Source organism: Delphinapterus leucas, chromosome 21 (assembly GCF_059928025.1).
Source record: "Delphinapterus leucas isolate spDelLeu-1000000601 "Yukka" chromosome 21, BTC_Dleu_Yukka2, whole genome shotgun sequence".
Lineage (NCBI taxonomy): Eukaryota > Metazoa > Chordata > Mammalia > Artiodactyla > Monodontidae > Delphinapterus > Delphinapterus leucas.
The window spans coordinates 10,205,160-10,225,949 of NC_143149.1; the positions used below are offsets into that span (position 1 = coordinate 10,205,160).

At 42.7% G+C, this 20,790-nt stretch overlaps 1 long non-coding RNA gene across 1 annotated transcript in view; it reads left to right on the forward strand.

Moving 5' to 3' along the window:
• The window catches only part of LOC149744424 (uncharacterized), a 103,078-nt gene extending 90,074 nt beyond the window's left edge, over positions 1-13,004 (forward strand). Inside the window, exon 2 of the long non-coding RNA XR_016391071.1 lies at positions 12,898-13,004. This is a non-coding gene — a long non-coding RNA (uncharacterized LOC149744424). The remainder of the gene's footprint in view (positions 1-12,897) is intronic.
• Positions 13,005-20,790: the final 7,786 nt, after the last annotated feature.

Consider the following 20,790-nt stretch of genomic DNA (forward strand, 5'->3'; position numbering starts at 1 on the left):
TTTATTTATGCCTACGGAACCACCACCAAGATCAAGATCAAGAATGTTTGCACTGCCCCCACCCCCAGAAGACTCCCTTTGTGCCACACCAATAAAATCTTCTGTCGGCATCAAAGGTACTGCCATTCTCACCTCTGTCTCCATACATTAGTTTTGCCAGCTGTTGAACTCTAAGAAACGGAATCAAACAGCACCTACACCTCTGTGCTTGGCATCTGTCTGTCTCCATAACGCTTTTGCGATCCATCCATCCTGTTGTATGTGCATTATAAAAACACACCAAAATGCATTTATCCATTCTTCAGTTGATGGGCGTTTGGGTTTCCTCTAGTGTTGGGTTAATACGAATGAAGCTGCTATGGTCTTTAACTTGTAGAGTCTCTTGGTGACTATAAACATCCTTTTCTGTTGGGTATCAGTCTGCAGTAGGGAATGCTGTGTGTTAGGACATCATCGACAAGTTTAGTTTAGTAAATATGACTGACTACCAGCTTTTCAAAGGTATGAATTAAATCACACGCCTTCAGTGATACAGGAGTGTTCCCCCCAAGATGGTTCCTGGGGCTAAACATGGAAAGCAGAGCAATATTAGAAAATATTGGAACAACCAGAATTTTAAAATGATGCAAACTATTAATCACAAAGGAAAAAAATGATATTATATATGGAATCTAAAAAAATAATGGTTCTGAAGAACCTAGGGACAGGACAGGTATAAAGACACAGACGTAGAGAATGGACTTGAGGACGGGGGAGGGGGAAGGGTAAGCTGGGACGAAGTGAGAGAGTGGCATGGACATATATACACTACCAAATGTAAAATAGATAGCTAGTAGGAAGCAGCCGCATAGCACAGGGAGATCAGCTTGGTGCTTTGTGTCCACCTAAAGGGGTGGGATAGGGAGGGTGGGAGGGAGGCTGAAGAGGGGGGGGATATGGAGATATATGTATACGTATAGCTGATTCACTTTGTTATACAGCAAAAACTAACACAACATTGTAAAGTAATTATACTCCAATAAAGATGTTAGAAAAAAAAGGAAAAAATAGATAATTGGGCTACACTGACATTAAGAACTTCTGCTTATCAAAAAATACCATGAAGAATGAAAAAAAAAAAAGCTAGAATGGGAGAAGAGTCTTGTAATCTTTGCAACAAATGACGTGTACCCTGAATATAGGACCCACCCTGCAAATGGATGAAAGAAAGGGTAGGAGGCCCAATGGGAAAAGGGCACACAACTCGGGACTTGGACAAGCACGTCCCAGGGGACGTTACCCAGATGGCTCAGATGCAGCCGAGCTTCTCAGAGCTCTTAGGAGATAAACATCCCCACTCCCCAGAATGACAGAGCTTATGCGGCAGGCATTTTCCTGCAATACCTAGATAAGGAGGTTCACTTTTTACTGTTTTCCCTTCCATTAGGGTGGATTTCAGTTCATTAGCCACACTTTTACTTCATCCCTTCTGACCCATAACACTCTCTAGCTGGAAAGCCAAGCATGGAAATACTAAATGTACACTCCCTGGAACTGACCCTATGCTATAAGCACAATTAAAGGATTCGTCAAGACTGAGTACATCAATAACTGTATGACAAAAACAACAAACACCAAAAAACTCTGCTGAATGATGAACAGCCAAAGGAGAGGGAGGGTAACAAGTTCTAATTGGACGCAATTGACTAAAATATGATTGTTTAAGAGAAAAATGATCTGTGTAAAGTGCAAACACTATAAACATCATGTCATCAAAATGTCTGTCTGATACTTTAATCCATTTTACAACAATCCAACCAGGTGTTAATCCAGCCTCTGCTGGAACATTCCTGGGTAGGAGACGCATCACTTCTTGGGGTAGTTCAGACTCTTTCAAGGTTTTCTCAGAAAAACATATGCCTGCCAGTTGGTCTAGATTTCGCCTACCAGGACATCCAAGACAATCATGTCTGTCTTTGTAACAATATTTATTATCTTTGGGAAAACAGCTACCAAATGCAAATTGATCTATCTGTATTTTAAAACTTAATTTAATAGTCATTTACTGTCCCAAAGGAAGTAGAATCACCTGAAAGAATGTTAATATTTTGAGCAAAACATATAAGACATGAGGTCCAATTCTCCCTACAAATCTAGGAAGGTGCTAGAATTTTTTCTCCCAGATGTGTGATCTTTCTTTACACCCAGGTCTTCCTCTGTTGAAAGGTTAGGCCTGGAGTCATCGTTCTGAATAGCAGAAGAGACCACAGGGCAGTGGTAGGTCAGTGGCAGTATAATTCCTGGGGGTCTAAATTCTCTAAGTGTCTCCATATGGTGCCGGCCCTTCCTACCAAGGAGCTATTTCGTAGCAGAAAGGTCTCCTGTAAGCTTGGGGAGGGGTCCTGCTTGAGCTGGTTACAAACACCCAGCAGAACTTACCTGGGGATGTTGGCTGCGCTGACACCCGCATGAATGTATAAGAAGTACAGGATAGTGGGAATGGGCCACAGAGGCCTGCAAGCCCAGGTGAGCATTGCCTGGAACGAAGAGGCCAGGAATGACACACTGTGGCTGCACGACTTTCCAGTGCGTGACCCCAGTGATGACCACACACTGGTCATTTTGGGGAGAAGCAGGCAGTGCATTGCATTCTCAACCCAACCACAGTTCTGTGGCTGTAGAGGCATTTGTGGATAATGACTCCCCTCTTCCCTGGCCACCTGTGCTTGTTGCCACACAGGGTGACTGTCACCTGGCTCTGCCTTTGAAGATGACCCTGCTCAAGGTGCCAGCCTCACCAGGTGTCTGGCAGCAAGGACCAGTGAGTGTCCAGCGTCTCCATTCAGGACTGGATGTTCTGACAGGGGGAAAAAATATTGGACAAATTCCAACACTATTGATGATCAAAAACTCTCAGCGAGTTAAGAAAAGAGGGAAAATACTTCAACTTGATAAAGCGCATCTATGAAAAAAAGAAACAAAAAAACCCAACTACGGTTAACATCATACATCATGATGAAAGACTGAATCTTTTCTCCCTTATATTGGGAAAAAGGCAAGGATGTCTGCTCTTACTATTCATATTCAACATAATACTAGAAGACCTAGTCATTGCAATAAGGCAAGAAAAGAAAATGAAAGTCCTTAGATTAAAAAGAAATAAATAAAGCTATCTCTGTTTGTAGATGCCATGATTATCTACATAGAAAATTCCATGGAATCTAAAAAAAAAAGAAAAAAAAATCATAGAACTAATAAGTGAAGTCAGTAAGGTTGCAGTATATAAGATCAACGCTCAAAAGTAAATTGCATTTTTACATACTAACAAGAAATATGTAGAAGCCAAAATTTTTTTTAAATACAATTTATAATTACTCCAAAGTAATAAATTATTAGGTAAAAACTTAGAGCATCTTACACTTTAAACCAAAAGCAAAATCCGTACTGGAAAAATTAATAAATTAGACCCCATCAAAATTAAAAGCTTTTGCTCACAAAAGACCATAGGAAAGGAACGAAATGACAAACTACAGAAAATATTCGCAAACCACATCTCCAACAAAGAGCTTGACTACGCATGGCAAACAAGCACATGAAAAGAAGTTCAGCATCAACTCACATGGATTTAATTCTCTTTATTCATAGGCAGATCTCATCAATGTATTTCTCGTAAATGCATTTTCAATATGTGTCTTTATGTAGTAAAATATCTGAGACCGTCAGTGCAAAAATATTTATTGCATTCCCGCACTTTTGTAACCATCCGTTGGATGAAATTTAAACTCCAAGGAGTTCTTCTTAATAGTTAGAAATATTCTCTAATGACATCTTCCGCCCAGTGTTTCTGTCAAGAACGCTGTTGTCAATCTGTTTACTGTTCCTTTATGTCTTCCCACACCTGTTTTCACAAAGCCTCCACCTGAAAAAGGCTTTGGGGCTGCCCTGGCATCAAGCCCGGCTCCACAGACTCTGTGACCAGCTCTGGGGCTGCTCTTTCCTTCCACAAAGGAGCAGACAGTAGCTTGTCTCAGAGCAGCTCAGAAGAAGGAAAAAAGCAGAGCATAAACAAAAATTCCTCCTCCATACTCTCCCACAGTTCAACGAGAGCTAAACAGGCTCCAATATATCCAGAGGCTTCTCACTTTAATTTTTTGGTAATTTCCCGGTATCCCCAAGCTTTCCTTTCTCATCTGTTACTGCTTTTAACTTGATTTTGAGGGGGAAAGGAGCCAGCACCTTGAGCTACTTTGCCATTTTTACAGGATCCAGCAGCTCCTGACTTTCTTTATTTTGTGTTAAAATATTACGTATAGACAGAGTTTGTTTCAGTTCTGACTAGCTGAGAGCAATCTTTGCATTTCACAGATGTAGTCTGGTAGGAGACTTACTTGTTTTGTTTTATTTTGTTTTCAGTTATTACCAATCTAGGCAGCTCTTTTGATTAAAAAGTGGTCAGTAACTCCTTATAAGCCTTGTACTTCTTTGTGTGGGGAGTACATTGACTAGAATGTAGAAGGCCCAGAATTAACACCTCTGGGTTTTTTGTTTCCCACATCTTTGGGATATGGTAGCTTTAACACTTAAATTAATAAATTTTATTTATAATAATGAAATATAATCTCTCTGAAAATGAAGACGTTTGTGTATAATACACTCCACCTTTACTCTGAAATCCCCACCAACGTTTTTGGCAAAGGGAAATATATTTTTCCTAGTTAATATTTGTATTTACAAAAAATGAAGTTGATAGAAAATTAAGCAAATTACTTTTTATGTGTTGATGTCAGTAGGTGACATGATATAGTGATTTATTCAAGATTCCCCCCAAATTATGGAAATTTTAGAAATTTCCTCAGAAGAACAGAAGTAAATAAATGCTATTCAGCACAAGTGTCATTTTGTGGAATTCAAGGAATAATAACCACATTATAGTAGAAATCAATCTGGAATATTGACCAAGTATTTTTTAATGTTTTGAGGGTTTTGGGATGGATGAATGGGGACCAGAGTCTGGCTCCTGAACCACTGGGACCTGGGAACACCTGCCTGCTTTTCTGGGCTCAGCCTTGACACAGGCTGGGACACTGGGCAAATGGATTGACCTTTCCATGCTCCAGATTCCCCACTTTTATAATCGAATTGCATGCACATTCTCACACAGCCTGACACCACTGGTATGAGTAGGAATTTCAAAACCATCTAAGACTTTGTGTTCCTAGAGGTAGCACACTTATGCCTTCTCGGTTTGATATGCCTTCTTGTCAAGAAACACTGTGAAGTTGGAGCCCACATAGAAAATCTGCTCCAGCTGTCAATCAAGTGTATACAGATACACTTTTCAAATTATCAAGAAAAGTGTTTATTAAGAGAAACGTTTCTTAAACAGATTGGGCTCAGCCAACAGGATATCAAATATCCAATTTTTTTTCTTTTTTGGTACAGAAATCAGCAATTTCATCCAATGTTTCATAATGATTTAGCTTAGATATCTTCAAAACTCAGGTTCTTTCTAACTTTCTAAAGAGATAATGCCAGCTTTCATACAGGGACATTCTTAACGAGAAAACTAATTTAAAAATTCACTCTGTTCGTGGGTCTGTCTTCCTAGATAAAAGTAATTGCAGGGTCCTTTTGTACCTGTCTGTCAGAGGCTGCTTGTGTTTTTTAATTCACAATTTATTTTCCATATAATTTAATATCAAACATTGCTTTGTCTGGCAGGAATATTTTTAAAGAATTTGTATTGATTACCTTGCTTCTCTGATAAGCAAACCTTAATTTCATCCCAGAATAATAAGAGGAAAATAATGCCCATGTTAAAATTGCTTTTTTTTGTTGTTTGTAATTTTTGGCTTTCAGATGGGGCCCGGATAAGATTCTCTGATGGGGCAGAAGGCAGGGCTGGGTCCCACTAAGGCTGCCCTTCAGGGTGACCCAAGTCCAGAGGGTCAGCTGCCTAATTCTTACCTCCTCTTGAAGCAACAGAGACTACTTCCTAAGAAAGGCCACTTGGACTTATTAGAGTGGGATGTAAACAAAGAATCTCTAAGAGGAGCCTTTATTAAAAGCCTTGACTTCCAGACAGTGGACAGAGAGGAGGGGAAGCCTACAGGTGTGGAATGCCTGAGTCAGGTCCTGAGCTGGTAAATGGAGCAGTAAAAATGAGAACTAGAATTCGCTTATAAAAAATACATATATAGCGCTTCCCTGGTGGCGCAGTGGTTGAGAGTCCGCCTGCCGATGCAGGGGACGTGGGTTCGTGCCCCGGTCTGGGAAGATCCCACATGCCGTGGAGCGGCTGGGTCCGTGAGCCATGGCCGCTGAGCCTGCTCGTCCAGAGCCTATGCTCTGCAACGGGAGAGGCCACAACAGTGAGAGGCCCGCGTACCGCAAAAAAAAAACCAAAAAAAACATATATAAGTGTGTGTATATATATATAACATACATACTATATATTATATATAATCATGTAGTGTATATATATATAGTATATATATAATTACACGTATAATATTAAGGACTATCCTTCTACAGATGTAAAGTTTGGAAAAAAGAAAATTTATTTATTAAAGAACATAAAACCCTATAATATAAAATCAGCACATATTTTCCATTATCTTTTGCACATTCTAGCGTGCTTTGGAAATTTACACCTTCCCCCCAAAAAAGAAATCAAATTGTTTTGCATTCTTGAGTCAGGACTTTGCTGATTTCAGTTGCAGTGGCCACAAGAATGGATATAAAAATATAGATTTCCTCTGCTTATTCAACAAATCAGTCGTCTCGTATTTATTAACTAAGCCACCGTTATGAGCCATGAGTGATAGTTCATGGTGGGAATAATAAAGAAACGCAAAGCACAGTCAGTGCCCTCTGGATGGCTAGTTAGAGGAAAATAAACCCTTCAACCAAAGGACTGCACCACCAGGCAGACACGCCGGCACAGCTCACAGCCCAGCGTCAGGGCTGATCCAGAAAAACTGAAAGCCCATGAATCTGAGAGTGAGTATAAGGCCAGAAACCGTGATGGATGAAACATGGTGGGTGTTATCAGGGCTTTGGTCATCGTTTTCGCAACAGAAGGGAGTCAGATTAGCATGCTGTCCGACTTAGGCTTGAGCAGTGACGTTTGTCAACTAAATAAGGAAACTCGGGAGAGAGCTGCAAGGAGGAAGCTGAGAGATAATTGCTACGAACCAGGCAGGAGTGATCACGGCTTTTTAAACATTGATTTTTAATTGGCCAGAGGTCACGTGCTAAATGAGGTGGGTCAGGTACAGTTTAAAGACAAAAGGCTGAAGCCAAAATTATACACATTGGCTTACAAAAAAGAGAGATAGAAAGACAAAGGCAGGAAGAAAGAAGGAAGGGTGGCAGGGCGGGAGGGAAGGAGGGAATCTCACTGTGGATTACGGGAGAAATGATTGGGAAACTCACTGCATACTTTCAGATGTGATTACTGGCCATATCTGTTGACATGGACCAAAGATGTCTAATGCAATTTCCATCAGGAACTATGAGTTTATGCATTAGGACTTTGAATTTTACACTTATGGCTGAAGATTTTTGAGACAATTTATATTTTTTATTGCCTTTATTTCCTGACTTTAATCAGAACATCTTAGTTCTTTGCCTCTGAGATTTCTACAGTGTTTCTGGAGATTCTCCCCATCTTGTATGAAAGCCAGACATAATCTCACCACTCTGTTTAGGGTTTTCAGAGCAGAGCCTTTGAGAGCAGCGGGAGGAAAGAGGCAAGATGCTCTATCTTCAGGAACATTGTCACCTTCAGGGCACATGGCTTGTTGCCCTTGAGAACAGCGGACCCTGAGCTGGCCCCCTGCAGAGGCAGCAGCAGAAGCCAGAAATCGCGGCGATCAAAGAGCAGAGGGGCCCCCAGTCTCTGCCCTGTTCCTTGCTCTGGGATTTCGTCAGAGCAAAGTCCCCTAATCACTGAGGTGATGTAAGTGGATTTGGGATAATAAATAATTAAATGCAGTACTTCTTGCACCCTTGAATTTGCAGACTAGAATTGCATCTCCCTACCTATTTTCAATAACGCAGACAACGTCTGTCCAGATTAACAATGACCCAAAAAGTTTCATCTGCAACTCAAGTTCCGTCTTTACCTCCTTCACATATAAACAATCTAGGATCAACCGAAGGCTTTTCAAGTGGAAATGTATAATGTGACCAAGGCACTAAGGCGTGATTTAAAGTGGCAGGAAGAAAATAGGCTGAATTAAAGAGGTCTCATGTCCATCAGGACAAATTCTCTGACATTGACTTGCTTGAGGACAGAATACTTTTTTTAATTACACAGAAAGGTATAGTTTGATATTTTGTTGCTGATTCGAGACCCTCAGCTCTTCTTCCCCGTCCCCACTTTCACTCGACAGCTGTGTATTATTTGGCTGAACAGAGAGTAGAGAGGTGATAGAGATAGACAGGTGATAGATGATTGATAGAGAGATGATAGATGATAGAGAGATGACAGGTGATAGATGATAGAGAGATGACAGGTGATAGATGATGAACAGAGAGGTGATAGATAGATAGATAGTAGAGATAAATAGATGATAGATGATATCGATAGATAAGTACATAGAAAGAAAGAAGGAGAGAGAGATAGATACATAGATCCTCTACTATCTCAAGAGACCCTTGAAGTCAGGGGTAATGTCAGATTTATCTTTGTGGCCCCAACACTCTGCACGATGCCTAACATACCCAATTACTTAGTATTCCTTGAGCAGAGGCAAAATCAAGTAATCTTGGTCATCTTAGGAAAATCATTTAGTCTTTAACCACCCCAATTTCCTTAGCTGTCTAATGAGGATTTTAAACATTCTGAGCTCTCTGCATTCTAAGATCCCTTTCAAGTCTGAAACAAATTAGGGAACTGTAAACTATTCTTTCTGGAGTATATCCCAAGCCAGAAAGACCCCTTTTCTGCCCTCGCCCACCAAGCAGGGATGCTCTTGTAGCCACTTCGTGTGCAGTGTCCTGAGTGATCAGACCAGGGTGCTCGTCTTGACTAAGCTGGGCCACTTGGCATCTGCTTCCTGTAAACCCAGGGAGAGGGAGAGAGAAGGAGAGACAGAGGGAACCAGGAGGCAGACACCGTCCTCACCCTCAAAGGCGGCGCTCAGGGTAGGCTTGGGTGCCGGGAGGTGGTCATCCTTCCCCACAATGTGGCCTGAAAACTCAGAGGCCCCATCTGCCAGCCAAGGCCAGAATGGGGCAGACACACCTGCCGGGAGAGCAAGGGCAGCGTGAGGGGAGCCCGCACCCTCCCTTCGCTGCTGCCCGAGCCAACTGCATGCAGCCCAAACGCATCCCCAGCTCCCGATTAAAGAGTTCTTTCAGGTTTGGTCATTTCCAGCCTAAAATGTCTCAGACTGCTATCAATCCCAATTGTACTATTTATTGTATCAGCATGTATTAAATTAATTCACGACATAAGAAAGAGATATTAGATTGTTAAAGAGGTAATTAAATACCATGAATAGGATTTCCACATCTTTTCAATTGCAAGCTTTGACATTTACTTGGAGCTCATAATTGCAATAGGATCTTTGTTTGCTGCCAGCACCTGCGTGTGCCCTCTGCTGTCTCCGCCTGTTCAAGCTGTAAGGCAGCGGGATGAACAGTGCCTCCCCAGAGCTTTGTAGAGATAATCCACTTCATCACCAAACACCAAAGTACTGATAATTAGAGCGAATAAATACATTCGGTGGTTCTTTGGCATCCATAAATAGAAGAGGATCCAAAACAAAATTATAAAGAAAGGCAATGCAGTAGAGACCTTGTTCTATATATCAGTGTGCTGGTAACATTACAGGTACACAGTACAAGGACCTATGATTTGCAAAGAGGTAAACGTTACATGTAAAAATAAAACATGCCTCAGAAAAATAAGTAGGTAATTATTCCTTCTCTGCATTGCACCAATGACCTACCTGCTCATACACCTCCCAAGGCAGGAATCTCTAATCCCAAATGACGTGCCCTAGTGAATCAAGGTAAAGATTTCCCCAGCGTACCGCCCATCAACCTAAAGATGCTCAGAATATATTTTCCTGCTCTTTTGCAAAATTATGTATTTCTCTGCTCTGGCATAATACAAGATGCACAGCACAAAGAGAGAATTGTCAGAATATGAAAAACCACCTCATTTCTGTCTAAAACATGTAGAGATAGACGCTTAAAATCTGCAAAGAAAAAGAGTTCAAGTAAGTGTGCTTGAACTAGGGAAGTTGATGACTAAACGCATAACTTTAATGGTGGGACTGAGACTAGTTTGAAATTTGCTGCACTCAGATCAGGAGATTGTCCTATGTCCTTGGCTTTGCGTGCAGTCACATATACTCAGTATTGAAATGGAGTGTCCAGAGTAGAAGTGACTGCCTCAGTCATTAATTTATTTGTCCAATCAATGATTAGTCACTGACCTCCATTTCTGTAACAGGCTCCGGGAGAGGGAACGGGGACACGGGTGGACAAGCTGATGACCCATGTCTTCATAGGGCTTGGTGACTGGAACAGGAAACAGGTAGTGTTCAAATCCCCATAAGTACAAAGAGAGGTCTCGAAAGAAAAGGATAGTTAGAGAAGAGTGTGTTTCAGAAGCTTTCTACACGGTAGGGAAAGGAGTATCCTGAAGTCCCTAGGGACGAAATCATGCTCGAGTACATCTATCAGTTATGCATAGAAATTAGCTGGTGGGAAAGGGGTGTGTGGAGAGAGAATACTCCAGGGAAATACCAGATAACCACAGGTGCAAAAGCCCTGGGGCAGGAGGAGAGCCTGGGTGCCAGTGGCAGTAGGTGGTCATTGGTTTAAGCAGAATTTTTTTGATGATGTTCAAGGGCAGGGGTCCTGACAGCTTGGGGAATTTGTGAGAAGGTGCTAGAAGTGGTACAGTGGCTGCCCTCCAGATTAAACTATAAAAAGTATGGGAAATATTTTGTAAAATGTAAAGCTTCCTGGAAACGCTAAATCCTTCAACGAATACCTTCCATATGCCTCCCAATCTGATGGATTCTCAGGACATTAACAGCCACGCCTGCCAATGCCCCCAGCTTATCTGCTGCAATGGCCCCCTGCCCACAGCTCTGCGAAGACTGGGACCGAATTCCTCCCCACACTCCCAGAGCGAGCGTTCCCAAAAGGAAAATCTCCCACGTCACTCTTGCGCTCTTGCGCTCAGAGTCCTTCAGTGGCCTCCCATCATGAGCAGAGTTACAAAGGATGAAACAGCTTTTAAGCTGACACGCAAAGCCCGAGAGCAGTGTCACCCAATGGCATAGAATGAGTCGCCCATTAAGGAGCACCTTAACGTCCCCTACAAGACGCATTAACAGCAGAAACAGAAACAGGTGGAAAGAATTTTAATAATCTATTTTATTTAATGTGTCCAAAATATAATTATTTCCTTGTGTATTCAATCTAAAAATATTAATTAGATGTTTCACATTATATTGCATTTTAACTCTTCTAAATCCAGTGTGCATTTTACACCTACATAAAAAAAGAAAGAGCACCATCTTCACCGTAGCAGGCAAATTGTTGTTCAATTATGCATCAACAATGTGGAAGGAAGTCAGGGGGTCATTTCTAGAAATAAAACGCTCCACCATCCGATATGATTAAAATGCTGGGGCTTCCCTGGTGGCGCAGTGGCTGAGTATCCTCCTGCCAATGCACGGGACACGGGTTCGAGCCCTGGTCCGGGAAGATCCCACATGCCGCGGAGCAGCTAAGCCCATGTGCCACAACTACTGAGCCTGCACTCTAGAACCCTTGAGCCACAACTACTGAGCCTGCGTGCTGCAACTACTGAAGCCCGTGTGCCTAGAGCCCGTGCTCCGCAACAAGAGAAGCCGCTGCAGTGAGAAGCTGCTCACCGCAACTAAGAGTAGCCCCCGCTCGCTGCAACTAGAGAAAGCCCGCGTGCAGCAATGAAGACCCAACGCAGCCAAAAATAAAGTTTAAAAAAAAAAAAAGAGGGCTTCCCTGGTGGCGCAGTGGTTGAGAGTCCGCCTGCCAATGCAGGGGACGCGGGTTCGTGCCCCGGTCCGGGAAGATCCCACATGCCGTGGAGCGGCTGGGCCCGTGAGCCATGGCCGCTGAGCCTGCGCGTCCAGAGCCTGTGCTCCACAACGGGAGAGGCCACAGCAGCGAGAGGCCCGAGTACCGCAAAAAAAAAAAAAAAAAAAAAAATTGGAGCTAAGCTCTGGGCTCTGGTGGTTGTAAGAAGCCTTCCCATGTACAAAGGACTCAGGCGTTCAGGCCAGGTGTTCACGTACTGGAGACTACTGCATCCTATTGGTTGTCCAGCTTACTTCCCCTTTCAATCTTGTAAAAAACACAACTTGCCGTCAAGTACCAAAATGCCCTGAAGGGGACAGTATAGCCTCTGCTAAGAAGCACTAATTTAGGTAAAATCATATATTCCTTTGAGTTGATGTCCCTGTGGGTGCATGTGTAGGTAAGACACCTCACTAGGGTCAGTGGTGTTGAAGGGACCATCTTTCTCATGATCACGTTGTTCTCTGCCCAACCTGGGAAACCTCACAGAAAGCCCGTTCCTTCCTTATTCCCACTCAAATCCAGTCTGTCTGGGGGGGGCTGTTCAAGTCACATGCATTCCTAGAAGTCAGTCCTGGCTTTCTTTGGTCCAAAAGGTCCTTCTCCCCCTCTGCACTCTGGGAGTTCATGCTTTACGTCCACTGTTTAACCTGCAACATCCATGTCTTCTTTCCCCAATTGTATTAGCCTGGCTCTTCAGATAAAGTGTGAGCTTCTTGAGGACAACGACTGACTTTTTTCTGTCACCCACAAAGCCCTGAAGTATGATGACATGAAGGGGGTTTTGATATTTGTGACCATTGAATGCTTTTCTCTCCCGCACAGGTCGTGTGAGATCTGTATTTCTGGTTATCATCCGATAGAACACACGCCTTGTCAATGTCCATGTCCAGCAGATTTGAGAAAAGGAAATAAATGGCATCAGTTAAGAGGTAAGAAAGTCATGGAAACGCCCTTTAATTTTCAAATCAATAATAATGCAGCTCAGACATAGCAACAGATTTAAGAAGCAGTTAGACTCAAATGCTTCAGGATGATTTATGTGCTTAATTAGAGGCTTATAAGAATTCATTAAGAAGTTATATAAATTGTCTTTGTTCCTTACATCTGGATTATTTACACCTACAAACTCATATTTATGGAAGAAAATGAAGGCACTCTGTCACATTTTTATCTACAGTCAAAATAGATTCTTAGAAGCCTGCTGATGTGAAAATTATACTTTATTTCTAAGTTAATTTTAGGAAATCGGCCACTTGTTTTCCATTTATGCATTACATTTTTACCAGAAATTTATTATGATGTCATAGTTTGGTTCTCAAAGGATGGAACCTTTTGCTCACCAAAGGTGGTTGCTATAGATTAAATGTTTGTGTCCCTCCAAAATTCATACTTTGAATCCTAACCCCCAAGGTGATGGCGTCAGCAGGTGGGGCCTTTGGGAGGTGACGAGGTCATGAGGTTGGAGACCCCCATAAATGGGATTAGTGCCCTTATAACAGAGACCCCAGAGAGCTCCCTTGCCCCTTTCTCCACGTGAGGGCACAGCAAGAAGATGCTATTTATGAACCAGGAAGGGGACCTCACCAGGCACTGCATCTTCTGGGCCTTGGTCTTGACTTCCAGATGCCAGAACTGGGAGAAATAAATGCTGTTGTTCATAAACCACCCAGTCTCTAGTATTCTGTTAGAGCGGCCCAAAGTAAAACAGTGGTCAAGTATCACATTTAGTTTATTTTGTGAAAAAATAAATTTGACATTTTTGGATTGAAGTATAGTTGCTTTACAATACTATATTTGTTTCAGGTGTACAACATAGTGATTCAAAGTTTTTACAGATTATACTCCATTTAAAGTAATCATAAAATATTGGTTATATTCTCTGTGCTGTACGTATATATCCTTACAGCTTATTTATTTTATACATAGCAGTTTGTGTCTCCTAATCCCCTTCCCCTCTCTTTCCCTTCCCCACTTCCCTCTCCCCACTGGTAACCCCTAGTTTGTTTTCTGCATCGATGAGTCTGCTTCTGTTTTATTATGTACATTCATTTGTTTTATTTTTTAGATTCCACATATAAGTGATAACATAAAATATTTGTCTTTCAAATAAAAGGACAGTCTTCTCTGACACTTAATGACATAAAAGGCTCTCAACTGCCTCAAAAAGTCACTGTTTCTTTCTCAGTAAACAAACTGTTATTCCATGGGTATGACGTTACTGAAACACTCGAGGAATGAAGTCTGGGTCTCTGCAGACCCCACAGCACTGGTAGGGAACAGTACGGTGTCCTGTACTTGAAACCAAGAAGGTAGATCTCAAGGTTAAAAAAAAATAAAACCCCCAAACAAACAAAGCAACCAAAGGGGACACAAGAGATCTTTTGGAGGTGCTGGGTATGTGTACCATCTTGACTGTGGTGATGGGTGGTATCACAGGTGTTGGCATGTTTCCAGACTCATCAAAATGTATACATTGCATATGTGCAATTTTTTGTATATCTCAATAAAACTGAGAGGAGAAAAATAAAAAGCAAATGAAATTTACAATTGGATTTCTTCTTCCTTTGACTCTTTAAAAATTATGGATCTCCTTTTCATTTTGAAATTAACAAAGAAGGGCATCCATTTAAATGGCATTTGTGTATTTCACACTGTATCTCTGTACTTTTTTGCTAGTTGTACTCTATGCCTCTCACAGGTACACACACATAATCACCCACATAATCACCGTTAATTATTAGATTTATTAAATTTATTTTTCCTCCAGAAACCAATTAATGTCCTTGTGTTGATGGGAAATCACATTAACACCAGCTTAATTTTGCACATGTTCTGCAGTCCCACCTGTGTCATCCTGAGCCCAGCACGAGAGTTCTGTACGGAAAGCTAGTGGAGGTGAGATTACCCCACTCAGGGTTTTGCACAAATGGATTTTGAATGCTCCTGACCTGCACAGAATGTTCTGTAATTCTAAACTCCCTATCCAAATGCATTTTCTATTTAATACAGGCAAGGGTACCAGCATCAAATGTAAGGATCTAAAGACTGAAAGAAATGTATGGCTAGCTTGAAGCAGAGAAGAAGAGAGTGTAGAAGCAGGTTTTGAAAAATGCAGACGTGGAAGGAAAAGGAAGAAGATTAAGAAAAAAATGAATCCAAAAGATAATATACACATTGTGTGTGTGTGTGTGTGTGTCTCCAAAACCACAAAAGCAACGTCTGCATTTTCCTATTAGTAAACACGAATACACCTCCAGGTAATTTTAATTTCCACTGAAAAATAAAACAAAATGTGAAACAATGCATAATACAGCAAAGAAATGGAAAATCAGTTTACCTTTTACAAATCAAGAATTCTGTCTTCCTTCAGAAGCTGAGGCATGTGAACAGGGGAGACAACGGGCACCAGCTTAGTCCTCCTGGACTGAAGCTCTGACCTTGGAAATATAGGTGGAAGGTGTCTGGTCTCTGAAATAATTGAATTATTCAAGCCTCATAGTAAAACCAGGCTGAGATTAAAAGAATTAATCTCCTTTTCGGTTCCGTGGATCTTACGCAATTACTAGGGTTTTAGGCGTGTGTGGCCAATAGGCCAGTAGGTTTCCACGTGGGCCTTCTGTTCACACTGTGAAAGCAGGTCAGGGTTGACCCCACCCACCCGCGAAGCCATGTTCAAATGTTCCTGGACTGGGCCGTGGTCCCGGCTCAGTTGTTAGTTACTGGTTTCATTTTAAACATGATTTCATGAGGGTGTGTTGATATCTAGACTAGGGCGTTTCCGGTCAAGTGGGAAGCCATGTAGCCGTGGCTTCAGATTCTATTTCCAGAAGAGGCATGTGGCCTTGACAAGAAGGGGCAGTGGCCCTTGAAGAGGGCCCTCAAGGGCAGCCCCGTTCCAGACCTGCAGGCTCAGCAGCCGGGCTGGGGCCAGGAATTCGGTGTACAAGCGTCCAGGTGACGTCATGCACCCTGAATCGGAGAGCCACCACTCGAAGCGGACTTCCCCAGCACCAGGACCCCAAACACCTGCTTTGGTCCTCAAGGCCCCTCCCAGGAGACCTGCCTCTAGAGCTGGTTCTGACTCACCCCTCCGTCCCTCCATCACAAGGGCTTTGCCGAGGAGAAAGCCCATCCACCTGGCTCACACAGAGGCCGAGCCTGCAGTCATGCGCTGAAGACTCAGAGCTGACAAGGAGAGTGCAGGGCTGGGGCAGTGAATAATCACACCTTCAGATACCCTGGGAAGCTGCCCACGCCCAGAGAGCAGTGTAATCACGCACCCCTGCAGGAAGAGCAGGTTGTGCCTAGTTCCTTAATACTGACCTCAAATACGTGAGGAATGCAAAATTCCATATATATGCTAATGAGTTCAAGTGTGATCCTTTTTAACCACGGGCGTTATGAGAAATTGCTCCTGCCTCACAGAGATGGCTCTTAACTCACATGCTAGGATGTTTATTCTTTTATATTTTAACAATGGAACACATGCCCGGTACATCAGACGTCAACAGCCAAAGCTGTGTCCCAGTTTTATGATGATGACTTCACTGGCCCTCCACGATTGCTCTGTCAGCTCCCTGCTCCCCAGGGGGAGGCGAGACCACAGGACGGACATGAATCCCCCTTCCCGAGGGGAGCATGATGCTTCTCACCATGGGATATGAGCTCAGCTTGTCTGGGGTGTAGCAGTCCCAGAAAAGCTCTGAGTAAAACACTACTGGCCTTTTAAGGATTTGCAAACGAAATGGCCCAAAGCAAGAATGCATTATAAAACAGATCTTTCAGAAACACTCTATGTTCTCAATAGATAAGCTATCTTTATTCTTCCTTACGGATTTGCGAGCACGTGCAGTTCATCATTTCAGTGCATCATCCTCATACTGCTCCCAACTACCTACAGTTACGACGCGGCATATGTGTCCTTCCACATAACACCACTTCACCACTTTGTGGGTAAAAGTCTACAGACGGGATGTTTAAAACGAGATTATTGTCAGTGAGAAGGACAGCTGCATGGGGAGAAGGGAAGAGCGTCTACCAGCTGGCAGACCTGCACACACACAGCTGCAGAGGCCCCGCTTGTGTCACTCCTGAGTTTATCAAGGTCATCTTCTTTAGGGCTGCCTGGGGTTCCCCGGGGTGGTGTGGGCTTCATGACATGCAGCAAGGGACAACGGGACATCGGGAGTGGGGAGATGGGCCTGCTGTCACAGGGCTTCTGAGGATCTATAGACATATTCAAGAAAAACTACAAAAATCTTTTCAAGGCCAAAACAGCACCAGATCTCATTAGAAAAATTAAACATTTTGGGTTTTCTTTTATTATTCAGAATCTGCAGTATACTCACATATGCTGTGAATGTCCAAAAAACAGATGCAAGCTGACCTGCTTTCCAAAGTAATTTTACTGCCAAAACCCAGTTGCCGCAAACCTTCCTATGGAAGCATCTCCAAAACAAGCACGTGCAACAGTCGCCCTTCACATTTGTACGAGCTTCCAGTGCATCGTGCTCTGTGTTTCCTGGTTTATTATTTTCACTGGGTTCTCACAACCGTCATACAGATGCTCTTGTTCTCCGCATCACAGAGGGTAAACTGAGGTTTAGGTGGAAGTAACTGACTGCCACAGGACTGCCAGCAGCAGGGCTGGGTCCCAGCTGGGTCCCTTGATCTCTTTCCGATCAACGACACTGTGTATCTGCACTTGGTCCCGAAGCCGGGGAGAGAGAGGTGACGTGTATCTACCCCAGCTCCCCCGTGACGCAGCAGGGGGAGAAGCAGCTGTGCACACAGAAGACGCTTCAGTCCTGAACTCAAGGGACGTCCAAGATCAGGTTAGAAAGGAAACTTATGGCAAAAAGATTTGACGTCAGTGTCTTGATCTTTGTCTTTCAGGACAAGGTTTAAGTCAAACAAATAGAATACACTCTGGGCTGAGCCCAGACTGTGCAGCTCTACCCAAGGCCAAGAGTGTTCTCCCAGTTACTTAGGAGGGTGGCGGGTCCAGCTGGGAGAACCCCAGCCCACCTTCACAGCAGGTGCATCTGGCGTAAGTGCCACATCTCTGGTTGTATGTTGTCTGAAGTTACACTGCATCCACGAACACTCTTGTTGTCTCCACACTAAGAGGAGATAAGACCCCTCACACCTGCCTCTGTGGAGCCAACAGCCGCCACTCCATTCCAACAACAGGCAAATGCTGGACAGATGGAAATCAGCAAGTCTTCTTAGATCCGTCAGAGAAGTGAGCTCACAGGGCAAACTACTGCCCTCACATCGGACAGCAGGGCAGGCAGCTACAGGGAACCACAACTAAGCAGAGCAGAAACCCCCATGGGAACCAGGGCTGGGGCACACAGTCATTGATGAAGGGCTAGAGCCTCGGGGGGGACCAGTCATTGGGCTCCCTTTTCTGAGATTTACCTCTAGGAGGGCGACCTGGTTCTCACAGGGAATGTTGGAGAAAAATCCCCGTGTGCTCCCGGCAGGGGGAGGAAAAGGAACCATTGTGAAACACCCCAGACACTCTGCCCTCTCAACAAGGCTGCCCTCAGGGAACCTGGTTAACCAGAGCCTAACCTGCTGGGGGTTTATCAGCACCTAGCTGACCCAAGGAAGGGAAAGGCCCACCTCCAGCCCCTCCAGCCATCCTGGCCCACCTGTGGGCTGAGGACTGAGACCTAGTCACAAGACTATGGCTGTGCCCCTCCTCCCAGCCCTCCCAGCACATCTCAGGGCTCCTGTGTAGTAAGAGCAGATGCACCAGAAAGGGCTACATGTCTCAACCTTATTATGTAAGAAGTCTATAGACTTCTTACTTGCCCAAACAAATCAGGGGAGGCAAAAACAGGAACACGAAGAAACGCTGGCCTCTGACAGCTACAACTACTTAGACAGTGAACCCAGCCAACTCTTAGCCAGAGAACCTAAAACTCATACTGGAGGTCTGTTTACCTCAGTTCTTTTTACCCCACATATCATCTCCAGCTTAAAGATACAAAAAATTACAAGGCATATTAGAAGAAAAAACACAGTTTGAAGCCTGAGAAGCTGACTCAGATATTGTAGTGATATTGGAACTGTCAGACTGGGAATTTGAAACAGCTGTGGTTAATACACTAAAGTTGCTAACAAAAAGGTGCACAACAGGCAAGAACAGAAGGGCATGGTAAGCAGAGATCTGGGAAACCCAAGAAAGACTCAGAAGGAAGGCCAGAAATAAAAATCACTGTAACAGATAATAATGCCTTTTTTGGGGTCATCAAGAACGGAGTGGACACAATCAAGGAAAGAGTCAGTGAGCTTGAAGAAGTGTCAATAGAAACTTCCAAAACTAATGTAAAGAGAAAAGAGAATGAAAAAGACAGAGTAGAATATCCAGGAATGTGAGCACAAGTAGAAAACATATAACATGGGTGTAGTGGGAATATAAGCAGGAGAAGGAAGATAGGAAGTAGCAGTAGAAACATTTGAAGCAGTAGTGACTGAGATTTCCCAAGATTAATGTCACACTCTGACCACAGACCCAGGAACCTTAGACAACACCAACAGGATAAACACCCAAAAATCTACACATAGGCTTCTCATATTCAAGCTGCAGAAACTCAAGGACAAAGACAAGAGCTTGAAAGGAGTCAGAAGAAAAAATATCTATCGAGAAACCAGGATAAAAATTAAATTGGACTTTTCTTTAGAAACCATACAAGCAACAGAGATTACAGCAAAATAGTTACAGTGATGAAACAAAGAAATTGCCAACCAAGAAACCTATATCCTGCAAAATTACCCCTCAAGCATGAAAGAGAAATAAAAGCTTTCTCCAAGAAAAATTGAGGGAATTTGTCACCAGTGGACCTACCTTGCAAGAAATGTTAAAAGGAATTCTCTAGAAAGAAGGGAAATACAATTGGTTAGAAACTCAGATGGATATAAAGAAAAGACAAGGTTAGGTGTTAATGATAAGGGAAACAGGAGGGCAGTCAAGGGGTGTATGGGAATTCTCTGTACTTTCTGCTTGATTTTTCTGTAAACCTAAAACTATTCAAACAATAAAGTCTATTCGTTTAAAAATATATATAAAACTCTCTTTTGTCTCTTCAAAAGATTTTTTCTCAAATTACGTATTCTTGGTAATATTTTATAAACTTCAAGGCTGTTACATAAATGAATGGCTGAATTTTTTAAGTAGAAATAAAGATCTATTTTCTGATATATTTTTTTTGGGGAAACCATCATGGATCTTAAATATCTAAAGTTCAACTCATCCATAAGTTTAAATTTATGAAACTGGGTAGAGAATCACCCCTAGAAAGAATAAGTGGAGTTCAAGGGTTAATGTCAAATCCTGCAAGTTATCACTCATCTGCATGACGTATCATACAGTAGATCCACCTATAATAAAACAGATGAAAAAGGTTATTCTCTTATATCACATTATGCATCTTAAATATGTTACAGAAGATTGAATTATAGTTGAAAATTTTAAAATCATGGCATTATCACTCAACTTATAAATCCAATATCATATTTTCAATGACAGAACATCTGTATTGGTACTAAATCCACAAAGGAGAGCACTTTCACACATAACATTCGCTGTTTCCCGTCTACATCACACACATCATCCTAATATCCACATATGTACCAGGAGGGCGATAGTTTGAGACACTGAACCTCAGAGGGGATATTAGAGCTTTCGTGTGTGTGTGTGTTTGT